The sequence below is a fragment of the Mytilus edulis genome, chromosome 2 (genome assembly GCF_963676685.1).
Source record: "Mytilus edulis chromosome 2, xbMytEdul2.2, whole genome shotgun sequence".
Lineage (NCBI taxonomy): Eukaryota > Metazoa > Mollusca > Bivalvia > Mytilida > Mytilidae > Mytilus > Mytilus edulis.
Window position 1 is genome coordinate 69656069 of NC_092345.1, and position 21438 is coordinate 69677506.

At 31.5% G+C, this 21438-nt stretch overlaps 2 long non-coding RNA genes across 2 annotated transcripts; one reads left to right on the top strand and one right to left on the bottom strand.

The window, feature by feature from the left end:
- Positions 1–689: 689 nt before the first annotated feature.
- LOC139510650 (uncharacterized) lies at positions 690–5390 on the top strand. The gene is made up of 4 exons (XR_011661941.1): positions 690–880; positions 2791–2886; positions 4479–4501; positions 5284–5390. It is a non-coding gene; the product is annotated as an uncharacterized lncRNA (long non-coding RNA).
- Positions 5391–11954: 6564 nt separating this feature from the next.
- LOC139510651 (uncharacterized) lies at positions 11955–17341 on the bottom strand. The gene is made up of 5 exons (XR_011661942.1): positions 17101–17341; positions 16002–16040; positions 14997–15035; positions 12820–12843; positions 11955–12038 (listed from the first exon to the last, which is right to left on the bottom strand). It is a non-coding gene; the product is annotated as an uncharacterized lncRNA (long non-coding RNA).
- Between the last annotated feature and the right edge of the window lie 4097 nt (positions 17342–21438).

The window sequence follows — 21438 nt, forward strand, 5'->3', positions numbered from 1 at the left end:
GAAATCAAATATCCAAGAAAAGTTTTTCCTAAACCACGAAAATTGGTATCCTCGAAAATGAATTAATCCACAATAGTAGTCAATTAGTCAATTAGTTAAAACTTGATTGAGACATTGAACAATACAAAACTTGACTCGGTATATATTTTAGGCATTGTTTTATTGGCTATGTTTTAACTCGTTAACGTTATTACACATCTGCTTGCAATAGGAAATTAGATTTTTAAATTAAATTAAAAATCATTAATTTATTTGAACTTTTGTCAAATTAAAATCAATATAGTTACAATTACAATTACAATTTCAAGTCAAACAACTTACATGTAAAAATGAGGTTGTATTTTTGTAAAGTACAATTTATTTTGTTTGTATCTTTAAATATTCCCCTCGTAGCCTCATCAAAGACTCATGTAGAAGAAACTGTGCGGACAAAAATATCATGTTACAATTACTAAATAACTTGATATCACATAAAAAGAACCAATGTTAGCTGTAGAAAATCTCATTAATATTCAATAACATGATGTACATCAAACCATACACTGCTCATAGAAGGTAATAATTGAACATGTAACACGTGTTCTTTATGACATGTAGATGGGGAAGCATTCTAATTTAATTAATAACTTCAAAATAATAAATAATATATATGATATAAAGTGGTGAAATAAAGTTTGAAAGATAATACATTGTAAAATTCTGAGCCACTATAAACAAAAATGAGTAACTTATTTCGTAAAATGAAAGCCACTTTACCTCCTTAATAAACCTCATTTTGGAGATTTTATATGTTTCAAACACTTTCGGTTAGAACTGTCAACAAAGATGAGGTTGACATTAGTGTTTCTGGTTGCCGTGTTAATTCTAACAGCAGTTTCAGGTAAGTTTTAATGACGCAATATTATGTAATCAATTGTTTCAATATTATTCAACAGATTTAATATTTTATAGAACTATGATTTTGGTTAAAATCCTGGCATTATACTTTAAAGAAGATGTTTCTAAATATTTTACGTTTTAATGGTAACAGATATGTTATGAGGAAAATTGGTAATTGATTGTTATCTGCTTGACAAATGAGTTAGGACACAATGACCAGACTGGTAGTGAAAATGCAGAACACCATAAACGCATTTAGAATGTTCACAACCATTTTTGTTATATAGAAAAAGAGCAGAACGAAAGTTTTTTAGAGTTTAAATTTTTACCCTCGATTGGTCTTATAGATGGTTATTTAAGGAATACTACCACTGTTAAATAAAACCAGTAACATGTATGTACTGTAAACAGTAAAAATGTATTTAGAGGACAGTGTATGCAACACGCCTCCGTTCTGTAAACTAAATGGGTTTTTTTTTCTGACACACATTGATTACAAAAGAGACGTCCATTACCACTGAACTAGTATTAATATTTGTTTAGGATCCATCTGAAGGACGCCTCCGGGTGCGGGAGTTACTCGCTGCATTGAAGACCCATTGGTTGCCTTCGGCTGTTGTCTGCTGTATCGTCGGGTTTTCTCTTTGACACATTCCCTATTTCCACTCATAATTTTATTCTTTTTGAATTTAGTTGTTGCTGACTATCCCAGCCTAGTCACAACTCCTTTATTTGTTGACATGAATTATTATTAATATGATCATTATTTTAGATTATCTGATTAAAACACTTTTAGTTGTTCTAAATACTAAGGATTTTCTATCCAAAGAATATATTACCTTAACTGTACCCTTTCTGAATTTTGGGTCCTCGGTGCTTCAACTTTTTTTATTTGGACGTTTTGTATATCTTATTCGCACATCAATGACGAGTCGTTTGTATACGAATCGCGCCTTTGGCTTTCACAATTTAAATCTTGGTATCCATGAGTATATACTGCCAGGGAGGTGGATTAATACAAAACCAAAAAAACTTATGGTCAGAATATCATTTTGCCTTACTCATTAAATTTCAATGATAAAGCAAACTATTCCAACATCTTATTTGTTGAGTTTAATGGAATGACAGTTTAACATACGGGTGTATTTTCATTGGATACATATTGTGCAGCTCTACTGACCGATTTGTAATTATACTCACAAAGGAAGACTTCATACAAACCTTTTCATGGACGAATTGTTTTTTAAACAAAATCCTTTTATATCTCTACAAATATATTAAGAATGTCAAGTCACTCAAGACCTACGTTTCAGTGAGTGCTTCCATCTCAATTTTATGCGACTGTCATACAAGTGGGTTCGTAAACCAGTTTGAATCCACTATTTGTTGCATAAGGAAATTCTTGTAGCAATTTATGAAAATGATTTTTTTTCTATTCTTTTGATGTTATTTTACTTTTTATATATCCCAGTGAAATTGAGATGAAGGATACTACAGAACTAGAATTTCTGAATCATATCTCGATATTTTCTTCGAAATTGACAGATAGACGACTTCCAAATAGAATCTATGACAAATATTATGATTTCAAATTCCTAATTGTTAACATCCAATTTCTCAACAGTAACATATCCTCTGCTCCATCGTATGTATACGGAATTCGTAACCAGAATACAAGGATAAAAAACATTAACAAAAACATATCAAGAAAATATAGGCTTATAGTTATTTTTTAAACATTCCATCTCAATTGCACCCCATAAAACTAATACTAAAAACACATAGAACATGTTGGCAACTTTTCGGAAAAATAAATTAAGTACAGCATGTAACTGTAACTTTTTTTTTTCATAAAGCAACCTGTTTTGCCTATTCAGACATTGCCTGTATTTTGTTATGTATATCTTTCAGTCTTAAATGCAGGACCTTTAAATCAATTAAAAAATGTTAGGAAAAAACGAGATACAGGAGGAAAACCAGGCCAACCACCACCATTTGTTGCAAGAGGTACGTAGCACTTAATTTTATGTTGAAATTTTCAAATTATTCAGCAATGCATCATTTTTTTATGTCCTCATGATCAATGCTTTTAAAACTTTGCTCTTGATAAGGGTTTAAACACTCTTGTTTCGAAATTAAGAAATATGGCTTTTGTAGATGAAACTAGCGTCTGGCATACAAAAAATATGAGCCTGGTATTTTTCATGTTGTCTTTTTATCCATTTGTAAATTTGAAAAACTGATGTTTATTTACATAGAATACATTGTCTATATGTCTGCAAGTCTTCAAAAAATATTCATTCAAAGTGATATTTTGTTATGAGGCTAAAAACTGACAAAAAGAGGGATTTACCGAGCCGTTTAGTAGCTTCGTGTCGAATGAACTATAATGTAATATATTATTTACTTAGAATGTATTATTTCATTTACTTATAATGTACTGTTTACACACGAAAATATAGATTTGATGGCCTGTTGAATATTCACTAATTTTGAACCGATGTATTTTATTTAATATCTTAATATAAATGTATATCGCCCATGAGGAGCAGTGGTATGATTTGTAATTAAAAAAAACCAACTAGAAATGGCACTATTTTCTATAAGGTTAAGATACATTTAAGTTCAGTTAATTTCGTTGAACATACGTAATAAAATTCATTAATATGAATTAAAACAACAGTAGTCCATACCGAATTAAAAAACTTGGCTTCTATTTTTATTTATATTTTTCTGAAAATGGACACAAATCTTATGTAACACAACTTGTATAGCGAACAATGCAACGGACAAAAGATGTATGTTGTGTTTAACGGAATCTGACAATTTTCCAATTTTTGGTACAAACTCAATATGGTAAAATCGATTGCAAAATAAGTGATGACGAAAAGAAGATTTATAACATGTTTCGTACATAAGGAATGCTTTTTACGTAAAGTATGTATGGCAGGATTATAAAGTCGATAATTGTAAAATGGACTGTTACAAATAAATTGCTGGGAAAATATGCGGTTTACATTTTTAAGTTCTGAATTCTGATAATTTTAATCTTGCGTTTTTTACTGAACACGACAATTTGTTTAACACAATAACATTTTCATTGAACTATTTTTTTTTTAAATTCCAAATTTTACTATCATATCACATATTTTTGGGGTAATTATTAGGTCTTAAAGAGTGTATATTTCATCATTAGAAATAACGCTGTACAAAGAATAAGATGATGTAGTATGCTTGCCAGTGTGACAACTATCCACCATAAACTAAATAACGTTGACGTAAGGAGAACAAACGAAATAAAAATCAGAAATAAATAAAATTGATACCAAAATAAGAGAAGCAAAACAAATTTAAGTAGGGTATAGCTTTGATAAATTGTTTCGACTAAATATTGGGTAAAAGAAAAAACATTAGGCGAAGCCTTTTTAAATGTCAATAGGAACATGATAAAAATTAACATATACACACCTTTGAGTGACGATATGGTTCAGATACGGATTGCATAGATTTCCAGCTTATCCATAAATATATATTTGTGACATTTTGGTGTCAGATCTACTTATAGTCTTTGATCTAATAATAAGTCAACACTATTTCAGAAGACATAAGGACAAAAAGGGAGGTGAGTATAAAATGCACAAACATTTATAAAAATATATGCCTACGTTTTAGTAACTCTTAGATACTGGAAAGATTTTAACAATTCATTTGTTCATTTTTATGTTCTTTTTCTAAAAAAAACTAACTACCGAATTAAGTATGGGTGAAACATATATCTGAAACAACCTTCATCCTACATGCTGAAAGCATAAATAAAAACGAAAGTTGTTTACCGATGTTAAATTTCAAAAAATCAATTATGAAGATTATAAGGAATTAAATCTGGGGAATCAAATGAACACGAAAATGAGCAAGACGGGGTGCGTCGAGAGTGTATAAGTATCTGCATCAATCAATGATTTCATACTCATTTAAATCGTTTAAAAGACACATCAGTTTAGTTACATACCGCGTCTTTAATAACTTTCATCATACATACTCGAAGCCTAAACATATGTCTGTCATAACCATCAATATATATGCTAGAATCCCAAATGTGTGTCGTAAATAACATTTAATGTGTACGCAAGAGAAGGAGAAGTCAAACAACATATTACTCTTAAAAACATCATATAGAAAAAGGGAACAATCAGAAAGATAAAGTTTTTTATGAGTAAAACGTTTTAAACTATTATCATGTAATTGATCTTGGTCAACTGTCAGAGTATGCACATATTTTACTCTTCATTCCAATTTCTGTGTATACCTTGCTAAATGATACCAGTATTCATTTCAGTATAGTAATTCATATGTTTAATAAAGATGATTTCATGTTGTTTAATATCATTTTCTTTCCGATTTCAGGTCAAGCCGAAACCGGATGGAATCTTACGATAATTACCATATCCTGTGAATACTAATATTATTTTTGTTTTTTTGTTTTGACGAATAAACCATTTACAGCTGTGTCATACCAACTTATTTTGCGGTGTTGACACTCAAAATATACCCAATACTATAAATGCTTTTTTGTTTGTATGCTATATGCTTGCGTAAGGTGGTACCTAACACTACAGGGAGATAACTCTGTAAAGTCAGCCAAACGTTTTAATTACGTTGTGTTGTAAAAGGAATATTAAGCTTCTCAATGATCAAAATTGGAGGTTGCCAAATTGCTATATAACCAGTGTAATTTTTCTGACAAAACGGTTTAAAATTTTTAAAATTTGATATTTTTGTTAGTAACTTTGACAAAATTTTATGATAATCAAACGAGTCAAATTAATTTTAGTGAAAGTGTTGGGTACCACCTTAAAGGATAAAATTTTGAAGAATAAAAAAATCAAAGGTTAACAATAACCTGCAACGTAGTCGTCAGCACTTTGTGTTAACATGTATACGACGGATATTTCATTTACTGGTAGTTTACTGTTGATAAGATGTTATCCGAATCACTTTAAAACCTCAGGCATAGATTGTCCTTTCGGAATTGATGGGTATTTTTTATTCTCTTTCACTTGATTCTTCCTTCCAAAACGAGGCAAACGATACCAAAGAGAATTTAAACTAGTAAGTTGAAAATGAACTGACAACGCCATGTCTGAAAAAGAAAAAGAAAAACATACAAACAACTGTACACAAAAAAAAACCAACAACACATAAAACTAAAGATTTAGCAACACGAAACCTATCAAAAACTAGGTGTGATCTCATGAGCTCTGGAAGGGTTAGCAGATCCTGCTCCTCACGTCGTGTTGCTCATGTCAGTACTTCCTGAAATACGTCTCATTCGATAATTCACACTCGGAGAAAAGGAAACGGAATTAAAGTAACGACAATGGGACCATATCATCGTCATTTGTGAAACAAATATTCAATAAAGGTCAACCAACTCGTGATAATATCCGTTTACACTACACATATATGTTTTCAAATTCACCACTTGTAACTCTTTGTTCAGTAGCTTGTGTTGTGAGCAGCAACCCTTTATAAAGGAAATCATGACAGAAAATACAAGCTACAAAGAAATAGAAAGTTCACAAATGGGAAGCCTTATTCATTTCTTTCGTCGTAAAGTTTTGATCTAAACGGCCCTTATAGTCTTATGTATTCTGCCAGAACCAAATTATGAGCCTCTGACTAGATTTCATCATATATAATTTCCAAACAACTTTACGTAATTTTTTTTTTTTGTAATTTTGTTTCGTCTGATAATTTTTCTTCCAAATGCTCTAGAGCTAAGTTTTGATAATTATCTATATTGTCTCTTGATCTGCTTGTTTTATTTTGTCTGTTATAATCCACGATATATGTAATTAAGGACGGATTGAATAACGTTACATTGTTGATTAAGTTCAGTGATATTCGAACGTATTATGTATTTTGAAATCTAAAAAAATATGTTGCATTTAGCATTTCTATTGTTTCTTAATTTTTTTGTTTACCACTTACAGTTGATTTGTTTCCTTCAGTTTTAGTCTTATACCCGGATTTGTTTTTTATCAATCGATTTATGACTTTTAAACATCGGTATGCTTCTGAAACCTTTATTTAGGCCTTTGTGTTTCATTTTGTTGTTGGTCCGTAAATTTACTTCATTACTTGAGTACAGGTTTAGTTGGCTGACATGTTTCGAATATTATCTTTTACTCAAATCGAACAATAAGCGCCAACTATATTAGTTAAGGTTTACTCATATTTGACATCCTTTGCTTATTGTTTTAATTATTTGCTAATTGTTGTTTGAGTACTGTGAACACACCAATCCTTCCAAAATTCGGTACAACAAAAAAAGTCAGTAACATCAACCAAATTAAAATGCACCAGTTGTACATTTCGATCATCAATATCACGTCAGTGATGGTCAAATTAAAAGTATTTGAAATTCCAAAACCAGGTACACATTGCACAGCTGATAAAACCAAATCGGAACTGAGTGTTTTAGCACTATATGCATTTGTAGTTTTTGTCACCATGGTAATAATAAGTTTTGGTTAATGTAAAACAGTTGAAAAGTACAAAGACCTGTTGTACATGGAATTATGAGATCAACCATGAACACTCAAGGCAAATGATTACTACAGCAAAACAAAGGATATGGGGAATCTGTCTATGACACACAATCAGTATGACTACATGCATAGACAAATACTCACATAAAGCAGAGGAACATCGCTTTTATTGCTGTTCATCACGATCTATCAATAAGTTCCGGAAGTTGACAATGAATCGTATACTATTGTAAATAAATATCACCAGACGTATTACATTATAATATTTGAACGTAATTGACAACTAAAATCCCCAAAAGACAACCAAGATAGGTCTTTCTTTTTCACGGGAAAAAAAAATCAATTTATGTTCAAGATTTGTGAGGTAAAGTATGTCGTTGATACTGGGTAGATTTAAGCCATAGTTTTCTGAAAGTTATAACACCTCTTTATAGTTGAAATGTAGTTAGTTGTAGCTTGATATTTAACGATGAGAAATTTGAAAATTCATGATTTATAAATTCAACCAGTCTATGTTATTTTTAGGGTCAAAATAACTCCCATGTTATAAGTTTCATGTTCCACTAAAAAAAATCCATTATATTGACTAACATTCTGTCCGCAGTGAAAGAGGGTCTTCAGAAATACTGTGAAACTGTTTACTTGCGTAGTGGTATTAACCATATGTGGATTCGACAAATCGCCTGAAAGAAATACTCCACAATGCCCTTCAACATTAAAATGGTAGTATACGCTATAAATGTATTACTCTAGGATATCATAAGGCATATTTTGTTTATAGTGACAAACAAAAAGGTAAAACATGCTACACAGAAGAACAAGTGATCAGTATGCTAGAGTTTCTTATCGACAACATATTTGTTGAGTTTGGAGGTAGACTTTTTCAACAAATTGTCGGCATTCCTATGGGAACAAACTGTGCGCCTCTTCTTGCCGACCTCTTCTTATTTTCATATGAATCGGAGTTCCTTCAGACACTTGTAAAAAGCAACAGGATCAAAGAAGCCATATTATTTAATTTCACTGTCAGATATATTGATGATGTTCTTTCCATAAACAATTCGAACTTTTCTGATTGGGTTCCATTAATATATACCCAAGAACTAGAAATTAAAGAAACAACAGACACGGCTTCCTTCGCCTCATTTTTAGATTTATATCTCGAGTTTGACTTACACAGTCATCTTAGTACCAGAATCTATGACAAACGAGACGATTTTAATTTTGAAATTATAAATTTCCCCCACCTTAGTAGCAATATACCAACTTCACCTGCATATGGTATATACATTTCCCAACTTATTCGATATTCGAGAGCTTACAGCTCCTACTCAGACTTTTTAAAACGTAATCAGTGTCTGAGCAGAAAGATGACGAACCAGGGGTATGTCAAAGAACGTCTCGTCCTTTTTCTAAAAAAAAGTTCATCGGAAGGTACCTTGTTGATAAATATTCCGTATGGTCTTGATGTATAGATTCTGCTTACTGATGTTGTTTATCGTCTTAACAACGTGGTATATTATTCTTTCATTTGTCTTTGTTCTATTATTAATACTAGAACACACCCGCGAAATCGCGGGCATTCAGATCGTAGTTTAAAGTATGTAAAGTGTTGTTTGAAGAATTTTGTAAAATATTGAATGACTGGAGAATTTCAGCAAACGTATCATGAGTCATAGGTTATTGGGGATAGGAAAATGTTTTTTTTATCCCTCCTCCTATATTTCCTAAATTCCTAATTTTTGGTTTTCTATCAATTTCAATATGAACATACCTTTAGTATGTTGTGAACATTTAAGTAAGGAGCCTGTAATTCAGTGGTTGTCGTTTGTTTATGTGTTATATATTTGTTTTTCGCTCATTTTTTGTACACAAATAAGGCCGCTAGTTTTCTCGTTTGAATTGTTTTACATCGTCATTTCGGGGCCTTTTAAAGCTGAGTATGCGGTATGGGCTTTGCTCGTTGTTGAAGGCCGTATGGTGACCTATAGTTGTTAATTTCTGTGTCATTTTGGTCTCTTATGGAGAGTTGTCTCGACATGGCAATCATACCACATCTTCTTTTTTTTTGTAATCAATGAATTTTGTAAAAGATTTAATGACGGAGAATTTCAGAAAAGGTATCAAAAGTTCACATGAATAATTTTAGCGCTTATCTGTATATTATGAACATTCATTACAATAACTATATAAATAAAGTGCATTTACTTGCAATTCTAAGTTTACTAATCGATTCATGGTGGTCATTGATATAGTATACAGACCCTCTATTTAATAAACTCTGTGACCGCCGTGGATAGGTATTGGCTTTACTCGTTGTTGAAGGCCGTATGATGACCTATAGTTGTCAATTTCTGTGTCATTTTGGTCTCTTGTGGAGAGTTGTCTCAACATGACAATCATACCACATCTTCTTCTTTTTTGTAATCAATGAATTTTGTAAAAGATTTAATGACAGAGAATTTCAGAAAAGGTATCAAAAGTTCACATGAATAATTTTAGCGCTTATATCTGTATATTATGAACATTCATTACTATATAAATAAAGTGTATTTACTTTCAATTCTAAGTTTACTAATGGTCATTGATATAGTATACAGACCCTCTATTTGATAAACTCTGTGACCGCCGTGGATAGTAAACTTGAAAATGATAGCAGATAGAATTAAAATACACTTTATAAAGTTAAATTTGTAGTATATTTATGTTCAAAGTATACAGAAAAACGCAAACCGGAAGTCTAATCTGACTTAAAATTTAGTCCAATGACGGGACAATATCCGGATGCCTTTTTTTCTCGTTTTTCTCCCAAAATAACTCAATCTGAATAATCATATGAATGGATGACAAATGCGACTATGCACTGTACCTATAGGACACAGAGGCGTGTTGATTAATTTATTGTGGAAAGAAGAGAAGCGACACCAAAAATGAGGTCTTCTCGTTTAATAGTATAGATTACTTTTACTGTTGGATTGTTTTGTGTGATATCCATTTAACGTGGCTCGATACCTATACATCCCGTCAATGTGTTTGCATTTTCTTTCATTTTCGCTGGTGTGTTGTGTATATGCGACTTTTTGTGTTTCTTTGGTTCTTATAACGTGACTATGTCAGTATGTTATTGTTTTATAATATGTCATTATGATATATTTCTATTATGAATTAGAAAATACGTTGAACCACAAACGTCAAAATTATTCAATCGCGTAGTGGAATGAACTATTTGTGGATTCTTATAAATTCTATAGAACTTTGGACTATTTTAAATATCGGTCTATTTCTGTAATAAATTCTTACATACTTTTGATTTTTAACCCTGTATGCTAACGTTGCCGATGTGAAATTTTAAAATTGTTTGTATAAACATTGAACGACAAAAATATGTGTCGTATTCAATTTTCTGACGTCAGACACGCGAAGTAATGAATGTGTTTGTAGATAGATGTTTTTGTGTTCTGTTAAATTGTTCCTTTTATAATTGTTACACGATGATGACTGCTGTACCCATATTTTGACTATTTTATTTATTATGTCTGTTTAGTTCACGCGTCATTGTAAATATAACGGAATTTGATAAGACTGTCAACAAAGTGAGAGGTTTAGCGCCATAAAACCAGGTTTAATCCATCATTTTCTACATTTGAAAATGCACAGGAATATGACAGTTCTTGTCCATTCGATTTTGTTGTGTTTTGTCATTTGATTTTGCCATGTGATTAGGGACTTTCCGATTTGATTTTCCTCTGGGTTCAGTATTTTTGTGATTTTACTTTTTTCCCCGTGTCGCTTTTAACGTCATTGTTTAATGAACTTGAACATGTAAAGTATATATCACAGGTTGAAGACAAACCAACTAATTAAAAATGTGGGAATTAATCCAGTAAATAGAAAAGATAAGGCAAAACATCAATATGTTTGTTGACATTCTTTTTACTAGTTATTATAGTAATTGATATTATATTGAGTATAACACAATGTAGACTGCTTTACCCCTATATGACATTTTTATCTATTATGCCTTTTTGTTTTGTTCACAAATTGTTGTCATACAAGTGAGAGGTTTAACTAGCTATACAACCAGATTAAATCCGCAATTTTCTACACACAGGAATGTCTGTACCATGTCGGGAATATTACAGTCGTTATCCATTCGTTTAGTATGTTTGAGCTTTTGATTTTGCCATTTGCTTATAGACTTACCGTTTAGGATTTTCCTCGGAGTTCAGTTTTTTTTGTTAATTTACATTGTAGGTGTGCAGGAAGAAATAAAAAGAAAATTATTCAAAGTAGTTAATGGCAATATACTACTTCTGACATAACCGAAAGTGATCAATTGTAATCTGGAAGGATATGCTTTATTATGTTATTAAATGTACAAATTACATTTGTATTTGACTAATGTCCTAAATTTATTGCACATTAGCAAAAATTGAACCAAAGTAACATCCCCAAGTGACATGATACATGTTTGGTAGCTATATACCGAAAAATATAAAATGTCACAAATGATAAATGAAAAAAACAACTTTATTTGTAGGTTACAATTATCTTCTTAACTGCCTTTTCCGACGCTTGGATTTCCAAAAGGATTCGGTATTTTTTCATCTTAAATAGAAAAAAAAACATTACTAGTAAGAATAATAATTAAAAAAAAAAGACTGAAATCTTTCAATAATATTATTTATTGTATAGCACATTGACCAAGGGGCCAGACTATATGTTTTCTTCTCAAACAAGCAAGTATTCGGTATGCTGAAAGATGTTTTAACGATTATCAATTTATAGTTCAATGGCTATTCCCTTTTAGTCGTTGCAGATTTTGATAGAAATGTTGCCTATCAAGACCATAATGAAAGCCTTACTTATAACAGAATATGCGATATAAGTTGCACTGGCACATGCGTATCTGCTGAAATTGCGATAGTCAAAGAAACCTTGGTATGCTAACCATTTTTTGGTCTTAATTAGATCTATCAAATTGCAATTAAAAAGTGTCCACAATTTTTCAAATACCATAAAAATAACGGTTATATAATAACTCATCAGCGAAACTAAAACAGAATCTAATTTCAAACCGAATATCTAAATATCCACAGGAAAAAAAGATAAAAAAAAAGTAAACAGTGGAATTATCAGAATACAACTGTAATCTATTGCACAGGACAGATAATATCGTTCGATTATAAAGTTTAAATTAAAAAAATGAAAATATTAAATTATGTATATATAGCAAAGCGAGCGAAAATAAAATACTGAATCTAAAAAAAAACCCCGATTTGATTGACAATTTATTCCTCTCACATTTTTGTAACTATTAAAGCTTTCATTTTCATTACAAACACTATGACTAGCTACATCTGTCTAAATGGTTAGTACGTGTACTCACCTCTCTTATCCCTGACTAAGACTACTAAAATGAAACGAACAAAAACATATTCAATTGTTATAATGCAAAACAAAATGATTGATTCCAAACCTTTGCAATATCAAATACAAAACAATTTGTTTAATAGCAATTAAGTGAAAAAGACTACGAATCGAAATAGATTGAAACAGACTTTCACTGAAATATTCTATCAGTTATTGTCCAACAGTGAAGTTATATGACCTGTAGTTTACGATAGGCGAAAGGTTTCCTGGATTACAGTGGTACATTATTGCTTGTAAATAGCCGCGTTAATGTATGCAAAAATGGTTGGTGAAGTAACCAATTTTACCTTAAACACAAGAAGACGGGGGACAACAAATAAACTGAAGACCATTTGTGTTCAAAACTATATTTAGATATACTATGTATAGTGAAACTTGACGTTCAAAATAGGAACTGTAACACATCTGTTTTTTTTTTTTATATAAATGGAAAAGACATGCTGTCACGGTAATGGACATTTTGACATTAGATTAATAAAGTTGTCTAATCTGTTATTTTATCGAGTTAGTGCAAGAGTGGGATGTGTCGAAAGGATATGATATCTTGGTGTGCATGAATCATATATCATGCAAATCAAGACTCAGTCAGAAAAGTACAATACCATTAAAATATCAGATCTGCATAACTTTTCCACTGGAAATTCTATAACTAGTAACAGGTATACTTGGACTAACGTTATCAAACGAAAAATATGTTAAACCAGTAGATTTGAAATGAAATTTATTTAAAGTTAAAAAATATATTTCAGATACAATGACTTTACTGATATCTAAAGATCTAAGACATATCACCAGTGAGTTAAGACACAAATAATTATATTTCTTATTTAATAAAATATTTGTATTTACTTTTCTTTGCGCAATAAGAAGTAATTTGGCTTTAGACCTTTATATAATTTCTTTGGCGCCTTTTTCTTATTATCGAGAAAAAACAAAAGCAAGTTCGGCAGTTATATTTAGATATCATTTTTTATAATGCTTTTAGTTGGCAATTTTTCTGGTTCTATTTCATTTTATTTGTATTTGTAGATTGTGTTTCCAGGAGTGTGCCGATAATTTGAACTTTAATGTAACTTAATATTATTTGGACTGCAGTATAATGAATATAAATGAAATATATTTTTGAAATACCTCACGCTTATCAAAACTGCTTTGGTGCATCCCTCAATTCATACCTGTACTAGTCTTCAGTTGTCTTATTTTGAAGTAACCAGAGAAGTTTTATGTTTGGATGAGCAAAGCGAAGGAGAACATTAAAGTCTTGTTGGTGAACCAATTAACGATCTTGACAGTAAAACTAAAATACACCTTTTTAAACCTTTTTTGTTTCGAGTGTCACTCATAAGTCTCTTGGAGACAAAACTAGCGTCTGACATACAACATTTTAATCCTGGAAGCTATGATGATTGCATATACTTATGAATATAAACAAGAAGATGTGGTATTAGTGTCAATGAGACAACTCTCTATCCAAGTCAAAATTTGTTAAAAAAAACATTATAGGTCAAAGTAATACCTTCAACACGGAAGTAAGTATAGTCCGAACAAGCACAATTATAATGCATCAATTAATATATATGAACGCCATATGAAGGAGCAAGTGATATGTTTCTGTTGAAAAATGAGAACTCATCACGTATGTTATGATATCGGATATGTTCCTTACGTCGTAACTACAATCCCCTTCCCTTTCATGAATATGACCTACCGAATTAGACTATTTACCGGATTTGTAATCACATAAGCAACACGACGGGTGCCACATGTGGAGCAGGATCTGCTTACCCTTCCGGAGCACCTGAGATCACCCCTAGTTTTTGGTGGGGTTCGTGTTGTTTATTCTTTAGTTTTCTATGTTGTGTCGTGTGTACTATTGTTTTTCTGTTTGTCTTTTTCATTTTTAGCCATGGAGTTGTCAGTTTGTTTTAGATTTATGAGTTTGACTGTCCCTTTGGTATCTTTCGTCCCTCTTTTATGTATTGTAATTTGAGGTCGTCCATCTGTGCTTATATCGAGGGAAATTCAAGAAATGGGACATATCTTCTTGTTCGAATAATGTTTCATTATTTTTTGGACACAACTATATAGATTTTGAAAAAAATCAACCTTTCTTGAATTTTGCATTGAATTTACCTTTGTGCTTGATGGATCTTCTCTCTCTAACTGGAAAATCTGAGAAACAGAAATACTTTGAATATCCATCATTTCATTTTGAATTTGTTTCAGAAAAGATTGTTAATATTGAATTTAACTTCATCTTGCAAAACCTAAATTATTTATGGCAGCACTGTAAAAGATTTGGTATGATAAGAGGTTATCCCATTAACTAAAAATCGATTTGAACAATTGTCAATTTTATTGCTAAACGAAGAAGAATGTATAAACTGGACACTTATTATAAATCATTTTCACATTCCAAATATTCTGAAATCTACATACTAGCATTTGACAAAAATGACGTTTCAGCCATTTTAGCCTGTATTTTATACTGCAATGTTAAAAGCCTCTCGCTTCGATTTTCAAAATAGCTCAGGAACCTTGATTTTTTCAACGACAGTCATTATGTTTCGTTCAAATGGTGTATATTGTTGTGTATATCTATTTTCTGCCCCGGCAATCTGTCTGTCACTTAAATTAAAGTTAAAATAGACATTTTTTCAAAAATCCCTATCATTTCAATATAATTTCCGTGACCCGTATCCGATTTTATTAGTATAATATTCAAATGAGCAAAGTGGCGTTGATTTCTGGATATGGAAGGATTTTCTTATCCAAGGATTAGATTACCTTAGCCGTATTTGGCACAACGTTTTGGAATTTTGGGTCCTCAATGCTGTTCAACTTTGTACTTGTTTGGCTTTATTACTATTTTGATCTGAGCGTCACTGATGAGTCTTATGTAGACGAAACGCGCGTATGGCGTCTGAAATTATAATCCTGGTACCTTTGATAACTATTAAGGCAAGAATGTGAGACAAAATCGAAGAAAACAGATACTGAAACCTAAAAGACCGATCATTACTTTTCCTGTTTAATATTCTGATATAAAAAGGTTTGTGGAAATTGAAAGACTGCTGAAACATTTAAACTGAAGGATCGAGTTTTGTATTTTTTATGTAACAATACAATCTATTTTACCTGTATGTACTCTGTCGCCTACTGTATCCTCGTTACCGCCTAAAAGGAAAAAGAACTTGAAATCAGGATCAACTATACTTTTCTATTTAAATGAAAGTCTTGAACATCTAAAACAACTAGTATGAATTTAACACATAATGAAAAGGTATAAACTTACATGAAAAATGCATCAAAGTACTCTCACGTGTACAATTTTTGTCGGATTTTTATCAAATTTTTATCAAAGTTATTTCAGCAATGTCTTGGACATGTTCGAAAAGGAAACCGTATATGCATTCAACTATTCATTTCTCTAAGATATTGATGAATAATAATTAAAAGAACAAATTCATTTTAGTTATTGCCTTAGGTCAGACAAAACATATGTACAACACGGCGGACATTCGAACTCTGTTCTTTTTCATCTGTTTTTTGCTAATATATTATAACAAACTAATAACGTTGGCAATGTGTGAAAAAGTAACACAACATTAATGTGAATGTGGACAACGTTGCTCATTTACATTTTGAAATGGACGAATCTACAACAACACAATCGTACATACCAGTTAGGATAACGATACTTTAATATGTATACTAATCATTTGATTTTTGCCCTACAACTTATATGTACAAAAAACATTTAAAATATATACAACACGTTATAAAATACAAGCGTTCGAATCGCTTTTCTTGATTTGCCATGCAGTTTCAAAGCAGAATATTCAAATTCAATCATATATGAGAACCTGAACAAATGCAATGTGTGTAACCGAAAGAGAAGACATAAAAAAACAACCAAAATGCATCAAAGACCAACTTTGTTTGATTTAATCAGTATTCAGTTTTCACAAAATTTGACAAGTTTTATGAATTGTATCAATTGATATTCCAGTGCATATATGAACTTTTAACTATTAATTATTAATTATTGAAGAATATTTTCAAAATCATATTTCTGTGGTTCAGATAAGTCTGTCAAAATATGCATTGATTGACAAAATATCAAAAATGAAGAATTCGACAAGCATAAAATGTTACATGAAGTCTGAGATATCCCTTTAATAGTTTAACCTACATACCATATTTCTTCTGATATTATTGTCTTAGCAATACTCACAGGCACCCAATGTCGACAAAGCGGACAGACATATTATAATAAATAACCACTTCATTATATACATCGGTAAGATGTTCCAAAATATCGTATGCTTAAGTCACCGTTATGTAAATTGTTAGTCCGACACAACAGTTCAGCTAACTTAAGTTCACATAGACTCAACTATCTAAAAGGGAAACACTTTTGGGCAGCTGGATCTGTTTTTCTATAAAGAAATCCTAATCACTATAATCAATCAGTAAGTGTGGTATGTACGAGTTACAACTGTACTTCGCAAACTTGCAGATTCAAACATTCAAGGACATCATCAACAAAGTTAATCAGGTGAATAGTAAGTCAACATATGTTGGAGAATAATACATCTTAATAATGTACGATGATAACAAATATATATTTGCATTGGAAAATATATCAAAGTAAAGATTGAAATTGGATGCGAGGCGACATTGAGAGAGATTCAACTAACTCTGTCATCAGGTTTTGTTTTCTATTCTTCACGTTTCTTAGTCAATAGAACCATAGATGTTTAAACACATCTATGTTATATACATCTAAGATACGATAATAGATAACTGCTCACATGTAAGTGTTAATCTACATACAAATCAGGCAGTTGTGAACAAGCAACAAGCAACACAAATCAATTTTAGTACAAAATGTATATAATCCTCGTTTTCTTTTTCTGCTCTGGTATCGCAAGTTATCATTTGGTTGACATGCACTATAAATTAACATTAAAGTAGAGTCAACTCCTAAATTTGCTATCATTCTCACCAACACGTATCAAGAAATTTCTAGAATGAACAGATACGTAGAAACAACAATCTTATATTTCTAACTCAAGAGAAGAGTAACTTTAAAATATATTTGTAAAGCCGGCGGATTTTTCCAAACATATTGTGTTGCCTGGTAAATTGCCTAGTTCTAACAAAAATTGGCACATACACATTTATTGTCGTTTTCCCTATAATTCTTTGATAAATTTGCACTTATCAATTTTTGTAGAATCTATCTTTGTTTCAAATAATTTGATAAATGGCATAAGTAAAGTTGTATCCTGTTCAGTACTTTAGAAAAAAATTCAAATAACATTTCATTGCATATAATATATATACAGCACTGAAAGTTAACCAATCAAATGTTATATCATATGTTTATGACTCAGAATTTGTTTACTGCAATGAAATGTTTGATTAATTTCCTATAATTGTCAAATTCAAGAGAATGCTATTCTACAGTATGCAACCGGATGTGACGTACTATGATTTACTGGTACTACACTTATATAACAGATCGATCATTTATACATCTATGGTTCTATTGACGAGCAAACGTTAAGAATAGAAAACTATCATCATCAGTCGATAGTTGAACAACATCATGACCTAGTTAATTGAATCTCTCTCAATGTCGCATCGAACTCCATTTAATGTTTACGATAATATATTTCACGATGCAAATAGATATTTTTAATTATCGTATATCAAAAAGATGTATTATTCTCGAACATATGTTGACTTATGGTTCACTTGATTAACATTGTTGATGAATAATTTCTTTATGCTTTAAATAGAATCTATCAGCACGTTTTCGAAGTCCAGTTGTTAGCCTTAACTCACAACTATGTATATGGTTGACTGCAGTGGTAAGCAATTTCTTTGAATGATAAAAGTGCCAGCTGCCTATTTATGATTATCCTTTTAAGATAATTGTGTTTCTATTTTTATACTGCAACTAGTTTCCTAAATATAATAACATAGCTATCTTTTGTAGAATGTCAATTTCATCAGAGAATTTTTTCTTCACAATCAGGGGTACATTAAGGGATAAAAATAAGTTTGAAATTTGTGTCAGTATTTAAAAAAAACTATCAATGTAGTAATTTAAGTTGCATATAAAAACAATATTGCGTTAATGTCATAAAAGTATAAACTTTTTCTGTACTGGGCGTAAAACTGGGGATGGGCTCGGTAGAACCTCGCCCTTCCCCTGTTTCCCACATCATACAATTTGTTTTATATTTTCTTGGCATGGACCTAATATTGTATATATTTGTGTCAGATGAGCTGTTGAGCCTAATTTAGAACTTGAACAGAACGTTGACATATTCATACGATACGGAACATCAAAACAAAGTATATAATGAAGTGGTTATTTATCATGATATATCTGTTCGCCTTGTCGACATTTGGTACCTGTGAGTATTGCATAATTAGTTATCAAAGGTACCAGGATTATAATTTAGTACGCCAGACGCGCGTTTCGTCTACATAAGACTCATCAGTGACGCTCAAATCAAAAATATTTATAAACCCAAACAAGTACAAAGTTTAAGAGCATTGAGGATCCAAAATTCCAAAAAGTTGTGCCAAATACGGCTAAAGTAATCTATGCCTGGGATAAGAAAATCCTTAGTTTTTCAAAAAGTTCAAAGTTTTTTATACGGGAAATTTATAAAAATGACCACATTATTGAAATTCATGTCAACACCGAAGTGTTGACTACTGGGCTGGTGATACCCTCGGGGACGAAACGTCCACCAGCAGTGGCATCGACCCAGTGGTGTAAATAATTATCAAAGGTACCAGGATTATAATTTAGTACGCCAGACGCGCGTTTCGTCTACATAAGACTCGTCAGTGACGCTCAAATCAAAAATATTTATAAACCCAAACTAGTACAAAGTTGAAGAGCATTGAGGATCCAAAATTCCAAAAAGTTGTGCCAAATACGGCTAAGGTAATCTATGCCTGGGATAAGAAAATCCTTAGTTTTTCAAAAAGTTCAAAGTTTTTTATACGGGAAATTTATAAAAATGACCACATTATTGATATTCATGTCAACACCGAAGTGTTGACTACTGGGCTGGTGATACCCTCTGGGACGAAACGTCCACCAGCAGTGGCATCGACCCAGTGCTGTAAATACTTATCAAAGGTACCAGGATTATAATTTAGTACGCCAGACGCGCGTTTCGTCTACATAAGACTCATCAGTGACGCTCAAATCAAAAATATTTATAAACCCAAACTAGTACAAAGTTGAAGAGCATTGAGGATCCAAAATTCCAAAAAGTTGTGCCAAATACGGCTAAGGTAATCTATGCCTGGGATAAGAAAATCCTTAGTTTTTCAAAAAGTTCAAAGTTTTTTATACGGGAAATTTATAAAAATGACCACATTATTGATATTCATGTCAACACCGAAGTGTTGACTACTGGGCTGGTGATACCCTCTGGGACGAAACGTCCACCAGCAGTGGCATCGACCCAGTGCTGTAAATACTTATCAAAGGTACCAGGATTATAATTTAGTACGCCAGACGCGCGTTTCGTCTACATAAGACTCATCAGTGACGCTCAAATCAAAAATATTTATAAACCCAAACTAGTACAAAGTTGAAGAGCATTGAGGATCCAAAATTCCAAAAAGTTGTGCCAAATACGGCTAAGGTAATCTATGCCTGGGATAAGAAAATCCTTAGTTTTTCAAAAAGTTCAAAGTTTTTTATACGGGAAATTTATAAAAATGACCACATTATTGATATTCATGTCAACACCAAAGTGTTGACTACTGGGCTATAAGACAATGGATAGCAGATAGTAGGTTGAATTATCATTGACAAAGAATATTTCAGATTTCATTAAGCATGTTATAGTTTTCGATTTTTTTTTTTATAGCAACACCATTTTGTCTATGCGTGTCTTGTTTTCGAAAGATTTTTCTGAATCAATTGCATATGATTTTGAAAATATACCATTTCTGTCATATTTCAAAATTGCTTTTGTCTATATATTAACTGATACAAAGCACGAAGCTAGTCAAATTCTACAAAGGGTGTATAGTTTCAACATGCATTGCCAAAGTGAACAATTCTATAATACAAAGTATATGTAAATTTAGGGGGAAATATAACCGATTAACAACAGAAAAAAATGACAGACCACGTTTAGTTTTGAAATGAAAAGCCAATCAAATCTTCACTTTGAACAACGTAGTTATCCTGTTTACTAATCTAAAACAAATGACTGTATATTAAAAATCATACTTAAATGAAGATATTCAGAATCTTTCAACTCTTATTTAATAATATAAAAAAGAAGATGTGGTATGATAGCCAATGAGACAACTATCCACAAAAGACCAAAATGACACAGACATTAACAACTATAGGTCACCGTACGGCCTTCAACAATGAGCAAAGCCCATACCGCATAGTCAGCTATAAAAGGCCCCGATAAGACAATGTAAAACAATTCAAACGAGAAAACTATCGGCCTTATTTATGTAAACAAATGAACGAAAAACAAATATGTAACACATAAACAAATGACATGTT